The sequence below is a fragment of the Cantharellus anzutake genome (genome assembly GCF_015039405.1).
Source record: "Cantharellus anzutake strain C23 chromosome Unknown EI90scaffold_107, whole genome shotgun sequence".
NCBI classification, from domain to species: Eukaryota; Fungi; Basidiomycota; class Agaricomycetes; order Cantharellales; family Hydnaceae; genus Cantharellus; species Cantharellus anzutake.
Window position 1 is genome coordinate 174,562 of NW_024067057.1, and position 14,350 is coordinate 188,911.

Sequence of the window (14,350 nt, forward strand, 5' to 3'; positions counted from 1 at the left end):
AGAGGGAGGAAGGGGAAGAGGGAGGAAGGGGAAGAGGGAGGAAGGGGAAGAGGGAGGAAGGGGAAGAGGGAGGAAGGGGAAGAGGGAGGAAGGGGAAGAGGGAGGAAGGATGGGTAGTGGGGAGCGGGTGAGCGGGTGAGCAGGTGAGGTGGGCCCAGGTGAGCCAGATGGTTCTCTCTTTCTCTCCCTGGGGCTTGGGGGTGCGTCCTGTGGAATTCCTCGATCCGGTCGGGGGCATGGGCTAAGTGGTCCCATTGGAGCCATTGATTCTCTGAGCTTGGCCAACCAACGAACTTTACCAGATACCAGAGTTTCCGGCGTAGCCACTTAGAGTCCAATACCTTCTCGACCTCGTACTCTTCTTCTCCGTCTACAAGTTCCGGACCTGGGCAGGGGTCAGTGGGTCGTTCTGGGATATCATCTGGGCGGTGTGGTCTGACGTTCGTTACGGATACAACCGGGTGGATTCCTTTCTGGCGTGCGGTAAGTTGGAGTTTGACGGCAGCAGGGGAGACGACTTTGACGATTTTGAAGGGGCCGAGCCATTTGTGGTCCAACTTTTTGGTTGGGCGGTCAGTCGTGTAGTTTTGCGCACTGAGCCAGACTCGGTCGCCTTCTTGGTACTTTGGGGCTGTTTCGTGGTCTCAGTCGTAGTAACGGGCCATCTCGTCCGCTGCGTGTTCCAGTGCGGCCTTCGCCTCCTCTTGCATTTTCATCATCCTTGATGAGAACGTGTCAGCAGCTTCCACCTCGGACGTGCGTGTGGGCTCTGTCCCCATCCTGGGGTGTTGGCTGGTGTCGAGTTCGAAAGGGGTTCGGTGGGTGGATGAGTGGATGCGGTTGTTGTAGGAGAATTCTGCCAGCGGAAGCCAGTCGGCCCAGTCGTCTTGTCGGTGGTTGACGAACACCCGGAGATAAGCTTTGATCTCTTGGTTGACCCGCTCAGTCTGTCCGTCCGTCTGGGGGTGGTAGGGCGTCGAAGGGGTCAGTTTGACGCCTAGAAGGTCCGCGAGCTCTTTCGAGAAGCGGGAGATGAAGGCGCTCCCTCTGTCGCTGAGGATCTCCTCTGGGAGCCCGTGGTGCTTCCAGACGTGCTCTAGAAAGAGCCGTGCAATACCCTCCGAGTCTACGGTCGTCACGGTGGGGACCACGTGGATACGCTTGGACAGGCAGTCTACTACCACCAAGATGGCATTATAGCCTTTGGACTCTGGGAGCTCTCCCACCATATCTACTGAGATCACTTGCCAGCGGTGGGTGGGGACCTTGTTTGGGGTGAGCTTCCCAACTTTTCATGAGGGGAAAGATTTGACATGGTTGCAGGTGTCGCACCCGCGTATGTACTGCCTGACATACTCTGCCATCTGGGGCCACCAGTAGTCGCGGGAGACAAGTTCCAGGGTTTTCCATCGCCCTGGGTGTCCCGTCGCCCGCGCATCGTGGTGTAGCCGCACAAGATCATGGCGGAGTTGGGGGTCTTTAGGGACGTACACCCTCCCCCGGTACAGAACTAGTTCACCCTGCCTCTCCCATTCGTCCGACCTTAGCGTCCCTTCTCCCAGCTCTCGCATTGCCTTTACCACCTTCTCGTCGTGGTCCTTTGCTTTGCATATCCGCTCTAGAATTCCTACCTCCTCTCCTTCTACCGAGATTCCCTCTGTTGCACGAGCCTCAAACCAGGCTGGTTGGAGGAGGGTTAGCCCTTCGTTGTTGTCCTTCCCTTTCGGGTGGTCAGCATGACGGGAGAGTGCGTCCGGTTTTCCCATGAGCTTCCCGGGACGGTGGACAAGGGTAAAGTGGAAGCGAGAGAGGAAGAGGGACCACCTAGCCTGGCGTCGATTCAGCCTCTGGGCCATCCGGAAGTACCCCAGGTTACGGTGGTCGGTATAGACCTCGACTTTCTCCTCCGCACCTTCTAGGAAGTGTCGCCACTCTTCGAGAGCCCGGACAATCGCGAGCATCTCCTTGTCGTACACCTCGTAGTTACGCTCCACGTCCGTGAAGCTCTTGGACATGAACGCCACCAGGTGGAACTCCCCATCGGGTTGGAGCTGGGAGAGGACTGCACCGGTTGCGAAGTTGGAGGCGTCACACTCGAGCCTGAAGCGGCCCGAGTCAGTGGGGAAGGAGAGGACTGGGGCAGTGGTGACAGCTTCCTTAAGGGCGCGGAAGGCGTTGTCTTCGTCCGTGCCCCAGTTCCAAGCCTGGGTCTTCCGGGTCAGCTTGTGGAGCGGGCGTGCCTTTTCAGAGAAGTCCTTGATGAACCGGCAGTAGAAATTTACGAACCCCAGGAAGGACTGCACCTCCTTCACCTTGGTTGGGGTGGGCCAGTCAAGGACTCCACGGATTTTTACGGGGTCCATCGCAACGCTACCCTCTGAGATGACGAGGCCGAGGTACTCGATCCGGGTCCGCTCGAATTTGCACTTCTCCGGCTTCAGGAACAGCCTCCTCTTCCGTAGCGTTTCCAGGACCTCCCGGACGACCTTCCGGTGCTCCTCTAGGGTAGCCGTGAAGATGAGGATATCGTCCATGTAGCAAATGACGACCTCCCGGTCGATGAAGTCCCTGAGGATATCGTTCATCATCGTTTGGAAGGTCGCGGGGGAGTTACACAGCCCAAAGAACATTACCATGGGCTCGAACAACCCTCGGTTGGTTGCGAACACTGCCTTCCACTTGTCCCCATCCTTGATCCGGACGTTGTTGAACCCCCAGCGTAGGTCCAGGGCGGAGAAGTACTTAGCGCTCCGGAGGCGGGTGAGGACGTCTGAGATCAGCGGGAGTGGGTACGAGTTCTTTACGGTAATCTCGTTCAGCTTCCGGTAGTCCTGTACTAGGCGTAGTGACCCGTCTTTCTTTTTGACAAAGAAGACTGGTGCCCCCATTGGGGACTTGGACGGTCGTATGCACCTGTTCTGCAAGTTCTCACGCAGGAACTTGTCCAGCTCTTTCTGTTCCGGCCGCGAGAGGGGGAAGGTCTTTCCCCTGGGCAGCTTGGCGTCTGGTACCAGGTCTATGGCATGGTCCCAGGGCTTCTGGGGGGGAAGCTGGTCGAAAGCTTCCTTCGAGAACACGTCCCGGAAGTCTTGGTAGTGCTCTGGCACTAGCGTCTCAAATGACACGGGTTCTGCGCCCAGGTCGCGGGCCTCCTGGGCCATTTGCTGAGAGGGGGTCGTGGTGGCTCTTAGGTCGTGTCCCCAGCCTGGGGGGATGATTGCAGCGTAGATCCCGTCCCCAGGCTCTAGGGCAGGGTCTTGGTCCTCTCGTGCTTGTGGCTGTCTGCAGGAGGAGGGGCAGCGAGACATGACAACCTTCTGCCGTGCCCAGTCCACCTCTGGGTTGTGGTGTAGCAGCCATGAGTGACCAATGATGAGGGATTGCCGCCCGAGGTTTGCGACCGCGAAGCGGGCTCGCTCTGTGTGCCGCCCGAACGTCAGGAGGGCTTCCAGCTCCTCGGTTATGGCTCCATTCTCGTTCGGGGTCCCGTCGACGTTACGGATGGGGATAGGTTGCAGGAGTGGGGTTGTCTCAAGCTTGTGCTTCCGGACAAATTCGGGGCTCACGAAGTTCCCGGTGGCTCCTGAGTCCAGGAGGGCCGATACAGACACGGACGCGAGTGAGGTTAGGGTGGTCAGTTTGACCGTGAGGTTAAGGGACTGGGGGATTGCTTGGAAAGAACGTAGATAGCGGGCAGGGATACTGCCACTTCGGGCATTCCCTCTGCGGTCCTTCTACTCTCACGGGTTGAGGATGCGGTTTTCCTCTTTTTCTTTGCGATAACTCGGTGAAGTTTTGGCATTGGCGCTGACTTACGCATGCTGCGGTATTTACACGAGCTATCCTCTACGGGTGGCCAGGACGCATCCCTCACCGGTCGCCTTCCTGAAAATCCCCCTGAGTCTCTGTTTCCGGCTCTGCTTCTTCTGCCTCTGGTCATTCAGTCAACTGCCTTTTCAGCCCTTCCATCAGCGCCCGAAGGTCTTCAGGGTGGAGGCGTTGTGCCCGGCGGACCTTGGGGTGTGGGCAGTCTCGTTGGATGTGCCCCGGGGTGTTACAGTTGTAGCACCGCCTCTGGTCGGTTCTCGAGCGGTCGAGATCCATTGGCTGTGGGCCCGCTCCCGTTGTGGGGTGGGCTGCTGGGGTAGGAGGTGGAGGAGCAGGTGCGAGTCGAGGGGGCGTGGGTGTGGGTCGTGTGTGAGGTGGGGTCGTGGTTGACAGGGGTCGGGTTGATGGGAGCTAGGGTTTGGGTGGAAACGCACGCAGTTGGGTGGCTTGGAAGCGTCGCCACTGGTTGTCTAGGAGGGTGGCCTCGCGTTTCCACTCTGCCCAAGTAGTGGGCATGGGGCGGAGCCGGTATATGCTCTCCTGGAGGCGGGGGTTGATGGCCTGCTCAAAACGGTCAACCAGTCCCACGTTGCCCAGCCTCGAGGCGGGCCCCAGTATCTCGAACTCTTGGATGACCTTGTCCACAGAGTCGCTTCCCTGTCGGATGGCTGCCAGCTTCTGTCTGGCTGTGGCCTCCCGGTTCAGGTCCTGGAACATGGCGTCGAGTTCAGTGTTGAACTCGTCCATGGTGAGGGAGGGGGATCCGGCTGTCAGCAACGTGATCGTGCGTTGCGTTGCCCATGCCCCTGCAGGTCCTCCTTTCATGTAGGACAGCATGAAAAGAATTTGGGAGAGAGCGGTGGGGAAGTCAGCCGTGTGAACGTGGAAATAAATCCCGCACTCGGCCTTGAAGCGGTCCAGGTCCTCGCTGGCTCCTGAGAAGGGAGTGGGGGGGGGGCGACCTTGGGTGGTTTGGGTCTGGGCACGGGAGCGGGTGCAGGGGCTGGCGTGGGAGCGGGTGCTGGAGCAGGTGGGGGTGGGGGATGGTTGCGGGCCTGGCTCTCCACAATGGCTTGGAGCTCTTGGAAGCGAGCTAGCAGCTCCTCATACTGCTCTTCTGACACCATGGCTGGGGAGGCAGGGGAGATAGGGGAGGTGGGGGAGACGAGGTTGAAACCTTCTTCTGCTGTCAGGGACGCGTCCGGGGTGGAGGGGGCCTGGCTGTAGTGCCCGACGGAGGGACCCTCTCGGGGGACGAAGCGGGTGTGCATACTGACGGGCCTGATCTGGGACTGTAGTCCCTGGCCACTTAGACTGAAGTGGAAAACGTGAGAAGAAGGTTACTTCTTCAGTTCCCACTTCAGGTACATTTATGTACATGCGGCTTGGGTCACATGACGGGTGCCACGTCATCTACGGAGAGGGCTGCAGCCATCCGGGTATCCCTGCAGGGGATCCCGAGGGCGTCTGCTGCAGGTGCGCATGCTGGGCGTAGCGGGAAGTTGTCCAGGGTGTCTGAGCCGGATGGGTCAACAGTACAATGATACAAGGGAAGGTGGTCCGTGTAAATAGAAAGAATAAACAGAAAGGGAGAGTGAAATAAAGGAGAAAGAGGAAAGAGGGAAGAGGGAGGAAGGATGGGTAGCGGGGAGCAGGTGAGCGGGTGAGGTGGGCCCAGGTGGGCCCGGGTGGAACCGGGTCAGGCGGGTGTGCCCTGACACATAACCATGGACGAGTTCAACACGGAACTCGATGCCATGTTTCAAGACCCGAACCGGGAGGCCACAGCTCGGCAGAAGTTGGCAGTCATCCACCAAGGGACTGACTCCATGGATAAGGTCATCCAGGAGTTCGAGATATTGGGACCCGCCTCAAGGCTAGGCGATGTCGGGCTGGTCGACCGGTTTGAGCAAGCGATTAACTCGCGGCTCAGGGAGAGTATATACCGCCTCCGCCCCATGCCCACCACTTGGACTGAGTGGAAGCGTGAAGCCACGCTTCTGGACAACCAGTGGTGACGTTTCCAAGCCACCCAACCACGCGCACCCCCACCTAGACCCCCATTCCCGCCAGCTCGACCTCCGCTGACTGCGACCCCATCCCAGACCCGACCCGCACAGACCCCCCCACGACCTGCTCCCGCACCTCCACCCCCCACCCCAGCAGCCCATCCTACACCAGGGACGGGCCCCCAGCCGATGGATCTCGACAGGTCGAGGACTGACCAGAGACGGTGCTACAATTGTAACACCCCGGGTCATCTTGCGTGAGAATGCCCACACCCCAGGGTCAGCCGAGTACGACGTCTCCACCCGGAAGACCTGAGAACGCTGATGGAAGGGCTGAAGAGGCAGTTGACCGAAGGGACAGAGACGGTGGAGGGGGAACCAGAGGAAGAACCTCAGAGGGATTTTCAGGCAGGCGACCAGTAAGGGATGCGTCCCGGCCGCCTGTAGAAGATAGCTCATGTAAATACCGCAGCGCGCGTAAGCCAGCGCCAATGCCAAAGTTGCACCGAGTCATCGCGAAGAAAAAGAGGAGAAACGCATCCTCCACCCGTGAGAACGAGAAGACCTCAAGGGCAGCAATGCCCAAGGTAGCAGTCTCCCCCCCCGCCATTTACGTCCTTTCCAAGCAGTCCCCCAGATCCCTTAACCTCACAGTGAAACTGACCGCCCTAACCTCCCTCGCGTCAGTATCTGTATCAGCCCTCCTGGACTCAGGAGCCACCGGGAACTTCGTAAGCCCTGAGTTTGTCCGAAAGCACAACCTAGAGACAACCCCCCTTCCCCAGCCCATTCCCGTCCGTAATGTCGATGGAACCCCGAACGAAAATGGAGCTATAACAGAAGAGCTAGAAGCCCTCCTGACCTTCAGGCGACACACAGAGCGGGCACGCTTCGCGGTTGCAAATCTCGGGCGCCAGTCCCTCATCATAGGACACTCATGGTTGCTGCACCACAACCCAGAAGTGGACTGGGTACGACAGAGAGTCGTCATGTCCCGCTGCCCGTCCTCCTGCAGACAACCGCAAATACAAGATGATCAGGACCCGGTACTGGAGCCTGGGGATGGGATCTACACTGCCATCATTCCCCCAAGCTGGGGCCATGACCTGAGAGCCACCACGACCCCCTCGCAGCGGATGACCCAAGAGGCCCGCGACCCGGAGGCTGAGCCTGCTGTCAGGGCACACCTGCCTGACCCGGCCCCACCTGGCCCCACTTCACCTGGTACCCCGCCACCCGGCCTTCCCCTACTTCCTCCCCCCTCTCCTTTCTTTCCTTCTTTCTCCATTCCACTCCCTCTTTACTTATTTCACCTTCTCTTTATTTTCTCCTTATTCTACATGGACGACTTTTCCTTGTATCAATGTACCATTGACCCACCTGCAGCGCGCTCACGACTCGCCCAGCCCGGGCGCCTTGGGCGACCCCCGCTATCTCCAGCTCGTGCGTTCACAGCAGACGCCCTCGGGATCCCCCACGGGGACACCCAGGTGACTACGGCTGTACGTGAGGATGACGTGGCACCCGTCATGTGACCTAAGCCGCATGTATATAAACATACCTGAAGTGGGAACCGAAGAAGTAGCCTTCTTCTCATCCTTTCCCACTTCAGGTAAGCAACATAGTGTTCCCTTTTAATAATAATAACATCCTTTCCCACTTCAGTCTAAGTGGCCAGGGACTGCCTCCTGAGCCGGGCCCGCCAGTACGCACGCCCGCTCCACCCCCCGCGAGACTTCCAGTGCCGGGCGTCTCACCTGGGCCCCCTCTACCCCGGACGCGTCCCTGACACCTGCGTCGTTTGAGACGCTAGTACCAGAGCACTACCAGGACTTCCGGGATGTGTTCTCCAAAGAAGCCTTTGACCAACTGCCCCCCCGGAAGCCCTGGGACCATGCTATAGACCTGGTACCGGATGCCAAACTGCCCAGGGGGAAGACCTTCCCACTCTCGCGCCCGGAACAGAAAGAGCTGGACGAGTTCCTATGCGAGAACCTGCAGAACGGGCGCATACGGCCGTCCAAATCCCCCATGGGAGCACCAGTCTTCTTCGTCAAGAAGAAGGACGGGTCCCTACGCCTGGTCCAGGACTACAGGAAGCTGAACGAGATCACGGTGAAGAACTCGTACCCGCTCCCCCTCATCTCAGACGTCCTCGCCCGCCTCCGCAATGCCAAATACTTCTCAGCCTTGGACCTATGCTGGGGGTTTAACAACGTCCGGATCAAGGACGGAGACGAGTGGAAGGCGGCATTTGCGACCAACCGGGGGCTGTTCGAGCCCATGGTGATGTTCTTCGGCCTGTGTAACTCCCCGGCAACCTTCCAGACCATGATGAATGACATCCTGAGGGATTTCATTGACCGGGAGGTTGTCATCTGTTACATGGACGACATCCTGATCTTCACGGCCACCCTGGAGGAACATCGAAGGGTCGTCCGAGAAGTCCTAGAGACGCTAAGGAGAAGGAGGCTCTTCCTTAAGCCAGAGAAGTGTAAGTTTGAGCGAACCCGGATCGAGTACCTGGGCCTTGTTATCTCGGAGGGTAACGTCGCGATGGACCCGGTGAAGATCCAGGGTGTCCTCGACTGGCCCCCCCCAACCAAGGTGAAAGAAGTACAATTCTTCCTAGGATTCGTAAACTTCTATCGCCGGTTCATCAGAGACTTCTCTGAGAAAGCCCACCCCCTTCACAGGCTGACCCGGAAGACCCAAACCTGGAACTGGGGCCCAGATGAAGACGATGCCTTCCATGCCCTCAAGGAAGCCATCACCACAGCCCCCATCCTCTCTTTCCCTACCGACCACGGCCGCTTCAGGCTCGAGTGCGATGCATCCAACTTTGCAACCGGCGCGGTCCTCTCCCAACTCCAACCGGATGGAGAGTTCCACCCGGTAGCATTCATGTCCAAAAGTTTCACGGATGTAGAGCGCAACTACGAAGTGTACGATAAAGAGATGCTTGCAATCGTCCGAGCCCTTGAGGAATGGCGACACTTCGTGGAAGGTGCTGAGGAGAAAGTCGAGATCTACACCGACCACCGTAACCTGGGCTACTTCCGGACGGCCCAGAGGTTAAATCGACGTCAGGCCAGATGGTCCCTTTTCCTCTCCCGCTTCCATTTCACCCTCGTCCACCGCCCAGGGAAGCTCATGGGGAAACCAGACGCACTCTCTCACCGCGCTGACCACCCGAAGGGAAGGGACGACAACGAGGGGCTGACCCTCCTCCAACCAGCCTGGTTCGAGGCCCATGCGACGGAAGCAGTCTCAGTGGAAGGTGAGGAGGCAGATATCTTAGAGAGGGTACGAGGAGCGAGAGATCATGACGAGCAGGTGGTAAAGGCCATGAGGAAACTGGGAGAAGGAACGTTAAGGTCGGACGAGTGGGAGAGACAGGGAGAGCTGGTCCTCTACCGAGGCAGGGTGTATGTTCCAAAAGACCCACAACTCCGCCACGATCTGGTATGGCTACACCACGACGCGCGGGCGACGGGACATCCAGGGCGATGGAAAACCCTAGAGCTCGTCTCCCACGACTACTGGTGGCCTCGGATGGCAGAATATGTCGGGCGATACGTACGTGGATGCGACACCTGTAACCGCATCAACCCCTTCCCCGCACGGAAGGTTGGGAAGCTCACCCCAAATAAAGTCCCCACCCACCGTTGGCAGGTAATCTCGGTAGACATGGTGGGAGAGCTCCCAGAATCGAAAGGTTATAATGCCATCCTAGTTGTAGTGGACTGTCTGTCCAAACGCATCCACGCGATCCCCACCGTGACATCCGTGGACTCGGCTGGTATCACCCGGCTCTTCCTAGAGCACGTCTGGAAGCACCATGGGCTCCCGGAAGAGATCCTTAGCGACAGAGGGAGCGCCTTCGTCTCGCGCTTCTCAAAAGAACTTGCAGATCTCCTGGGGGTCAAGCTAACCCCCTCAACACCCTACCACCCCCAGACTGACGGACAGACAGAGCGGGTTAACCAGGAAATCGAAGCCTATCTTCGGGTGTTCATCAACCACCGCCAGGACGACTGGGCAGACTGGCTCCCACTGGCAGAATTTGCCTACAACAACCACGTCCACTTGTCCACCCATCGAACCCCCTTTGAGCTTGACACCGGGCAGCATCCCAGGATGGGGATGGAGCCCACACGTACGTCTGAGGTAGAAGCCGCCGACGCCTTCTCGTCCAGGATGATGAAGATGCAGGAAGAGGCGAAGGCGGCCCTGGAGCACGCAGCGGACGAGATGGCCCGCTACTACGACCGAGGTCGAGAGACAGCCCCCAAGTACCAGGAGGGTGACCGAGTCTGGCTCAGCACCCAAAACTATACGACTGACCGCCCGACCAAGAAGCTAGACCATAAGTGGCTAGGCCCCTTCAAAGTTGTCAAGGTCGTCTCCCCGGCTGCTGTCAAGCTCCAGCTCACCGCACGGCAAAAGGGAATTCACCCAGTCGTATCTGTGACGAACGTAAGACCCTACCGCCCGGACGAGATCGCAGAACGACCCCCCGACCCCCGCCCAGGCCCAGAACTCGTAGATGGAGAGGAGGAATATGAAGTGGAAAAAATACTGGACTCTAAGTGGTTATGCCGGAAGCTCTGGTATTTAGTAAAGTTCGCGGGTTGGCCGAACTCAGAGAATGAATGGCTCCCCCAAGACCAACTAATCCATGCCCCTGACCGGATCGAGGAGTTCCACCAAACACACCCCCACGCCCCAGGAAGGGAGAGAACGAACCCCCTGGCTGCTTCGAGGCGAAGCGGCTTAAGGAGGGGGTGATGTCAGGGCACACCTGCCTGACCCAGGTCCACCCGGACCCACCTGGCCACACCACACCCACTCCCCGCTGTCTATCCCCCTCCCCCCTCCTTCCTCCCTCTTCTTTCCCCTTTCTTTATTTCATTCTTCTCATCTTCCTCTTCCTGTTTATTTCTTCCTATCTACATGGACCACCTTCCTTTGTATCGATGTACTATTGACCCGTCTGGCCCACACACCCTGGATGGCTTCCTGCTGTGCCCAGCACGTGCGCATGCAGCAGACGCTCTCGGGATCCCCCATGGGGACACCTGGATGCCTGCGGCTGCCTCCGAGGATGACGTGGCACCTGTCATGTGACTCAAGCCGCATGTACATAAATGTACCTGAAGTGGGAACCGAAGAAGTAACCTTCTTCTCACATTCTCCACTTCAGGTAAGTAGTATAGTTTTCCCCTTTAATAATAATAACACATTCTCCACTTCAGTCTGAGTGGCCAGGGACCACTGTCCCGGATCAGGCCCGCCAGTACGCATGCCCGCTCCACACCCCACGACGGCCTCAGTGCCGGACATTACCCCCGGGCCCTCTCGACCCCGGACGCATCCCTGACACTACTCTGTAGCAGGTAAATTCTTCAACCTTGATTGAATGCGTTTGATGACAAGGTCCTCTATTACTGTCCCATTATGACCATTGGTTCAGTCACATGTCACATGCAAATTGTGAACTGAACTAAAGTAGGTTTTGTCACATGTCACAACGAGACTTTGAACAGATGAATGTATTGACAATTAATTCCCATGGTATCCGGGAGTTGCCGGAAACAGCAAATTAATTCAGTTTTAATTCAGTTCAACATTTTCACGTGATGTGTGGCACATGTCACACTGAGGGATGAACTACGCAAGAAGGAGCCGGCAATCCCCGAAACCCGTGGGAATGAACCTACAGTCGTAATGGGACAGTATTGCCAATTCGGGATAACCCAGGGTCCTCCCATTATAATCCATTCTCAGTTATACTCTTATCTTCCCCCTGCATTCTTTCTACTTCTCAATTGTTACCCAGCAACTTGCTGTCTTGTTCATGCAATGTTCAAAGAAATCCGCACACCATCCGTTAAGGATTGCAAAAAGATCAGTGTTGTTGAGGCATTCCAAAGTAAGCACAAGCGCTGATGGTTATCCTTTGTGGCCATCATTCACTTCACTTGAGCACAGAACCTTCGACCTTCACAGAAAAGTCTTCCTCTGTGCATGCCAAAGTCAGTCCCACAATCTTCTCCCATCCACATCGGGATCCAGAAGGACATTTCTGTCATGCCATTCCCTCCCCCACGACTCAAGAAGATACCTGGTTGACGTCAGCACTTTCGATCAACACAGAGCATCGGTGGAATGTGACTGATTCAAATTATTGTTTGTAAAAGGGTGGCAATCATTGGAATGGCCTCAATGCATTTGTGAGTTCCATTGCCAACTATTTCCTTCGTTGTCTGATCAGATGGAGGTCCTAACACCATTCTTCAGTTCTCACGCACGAAACACAGTCTTGCAAGTGTTTCACCTTAGAAGATGTAGAGGGTCTCATGCCAATCCAGACAGCAGACCATAGCACAAACCCAGTCGTCAGATGAAATGGCATCCATTGATGCATCTAGAATCCCAGAGGAAGATGAAGCAGATGGAGTCATTGAGATATGGACATGATTGAATCACTTTTTCAGGGATCAGTATCAATGATAGAAGCTACCGCCAAAACAGTTAGACTGTCAGACTTTGAGCAGACAGATTCCATTGCATGATACTCACTTCACAGCCCAGGCATCCTGCGATTTTCCTTTCCCCTTGTCATCCTCATTGGGGGGAGAGCAATCCATCTTTGAGTCTTTGCCTGTAGAAAAGAATGGACCAGTGATGCACAGTTTGGTGAAGGTGTCTGCGTTTCTGTGGTCTTCATCTTTGTCTAGGATTGGGTGGGATTGTAGGTGGGTCAATAGATTGTGTCTCATCCGGCGACTGGGTGGGTGTTCTTCTGCCATTGTCTGCTGTCTGGAATGCATTCCGTGTGTTCGTTCTCGGTAAGTGACAGCACAGTAAAGATGTGGTGGGAATCGAGACGAGTGTATGTTTGCCAAGCATGGTTGGGTGAATGTTCACAGTACTCTGGGTAAATGTTATATCAGTGAGATATCAAAAAGAAGCAACCTGGTGGGATGAGAAGAGTGGCAGGTTCTGCTGCGTCAGGCGGTGCCCACCAGTTATGTTGTATGTGGTTGCATGATTACCTTGCTTCCAAGGTCACTTGCATGGTCACAATTCGTGAGAATTCTGACGCTGATTTTGTGGGAATTCTGACATTTTGATCACATGCCCCAATATTATTTCACACACCATAAATTCAGTCATTTCCGCTCTATAGGCTCGCTTGGACAATTGAATAACTGGTGGGTGCCTGGGGAACAGTCTGGACCCCCCTCCGGACAGTGGCCAGCACTGTGCACAGACATGAGGTGGACAGCCACTGTAAGGGATTAACCTTACTTCACGATAATTCCGATTATAGTGATATCATTATGTTGCATCGCTATAATTCCCATTATAGTGATGCTATTATTTCTTTATTTATTTGTGTGTCAGGGCACACACCCTGACTAGCCCGGACCCGGACCCGCATCCGGACCCGCTTCCACCCGCTGCGCTTCCCACATGTGCACACGCTCCGTGCGCCGCATGCTCCGGGCCCGGTTCCTACTCCTTCATGTGACTTCCGGGTATCCCCGGAAGTTTTCCTGATATGGTGGCCACTGTGGGAAGATGAGAAGTTAGCTTCCTTCTCATCTTCTTACCCACAGTAGTTGTTGCCCTGGACAGGGCTGTTCATAGGTCAGGCTGTGGACCATAGGGGAGGGTCATGGGGACCCGGGAGTCATCCCCTGACATTGTGCTGAGATATGTAATTTACATATATATACCTCAGAGTAGTTGTAAAGGCCTGGTAGCCTTTTACCTCTACCCCGTTGAATATACAGCTCATCAAAGCTTATGTTTAGACGGACCTACTGAGGCCTGAGGCGAACGGGGGAACAGAACGTTACCGTCCCCAAAATAATAAGATAACCTTTCACCTTTTTAAGCTAGTTTCCTTTTACAATCTCGGCTCCGCGATTGGTGATGGGACCCTACTGTGTCCCACACACATTGTCTAGCCTGACAACGCGCATTTGCACCTAGTTCTCACATGCAAATCATGTGTGCGCCATTCCTAGATGCACGCTCACCTAGGCTGTGCCTCAGAGTAGAGGCAAACCCTCCCAATCTCAGGATCTGGGAAGCCACCGCAACACCGGTGCCAGAACCCCATTTGGCAACTGACGCATCGTTGTCCCTGACGATGCGCACATTCAATCAAGGTTCACACCGGAACCTTTGATCCCACTTCCTGATGCTTGCAACCAGGAAGTTCCAGACTCGCACCCACACAGCTGGCCTTTCCTCCAGTCCCATGGTGGGAGTTGACACCACTCCATCTGGAAGTGGTGACTTGGGCCTGCAAGGGCCCAGCAACATGTCATATGCATTGTACCATCTCAGGAGATGCTGAACCTGTCACAGCATCTCAATCCCACTTGGCATCTGTCCTACTGCCACCTTCGCGTTCACCATCACGGGCCTGCTCTCCCTATTTCAAGAGCACATGTGTTACAGGAATGGGTTCCAGGGAACCCAACCTGAGCCGT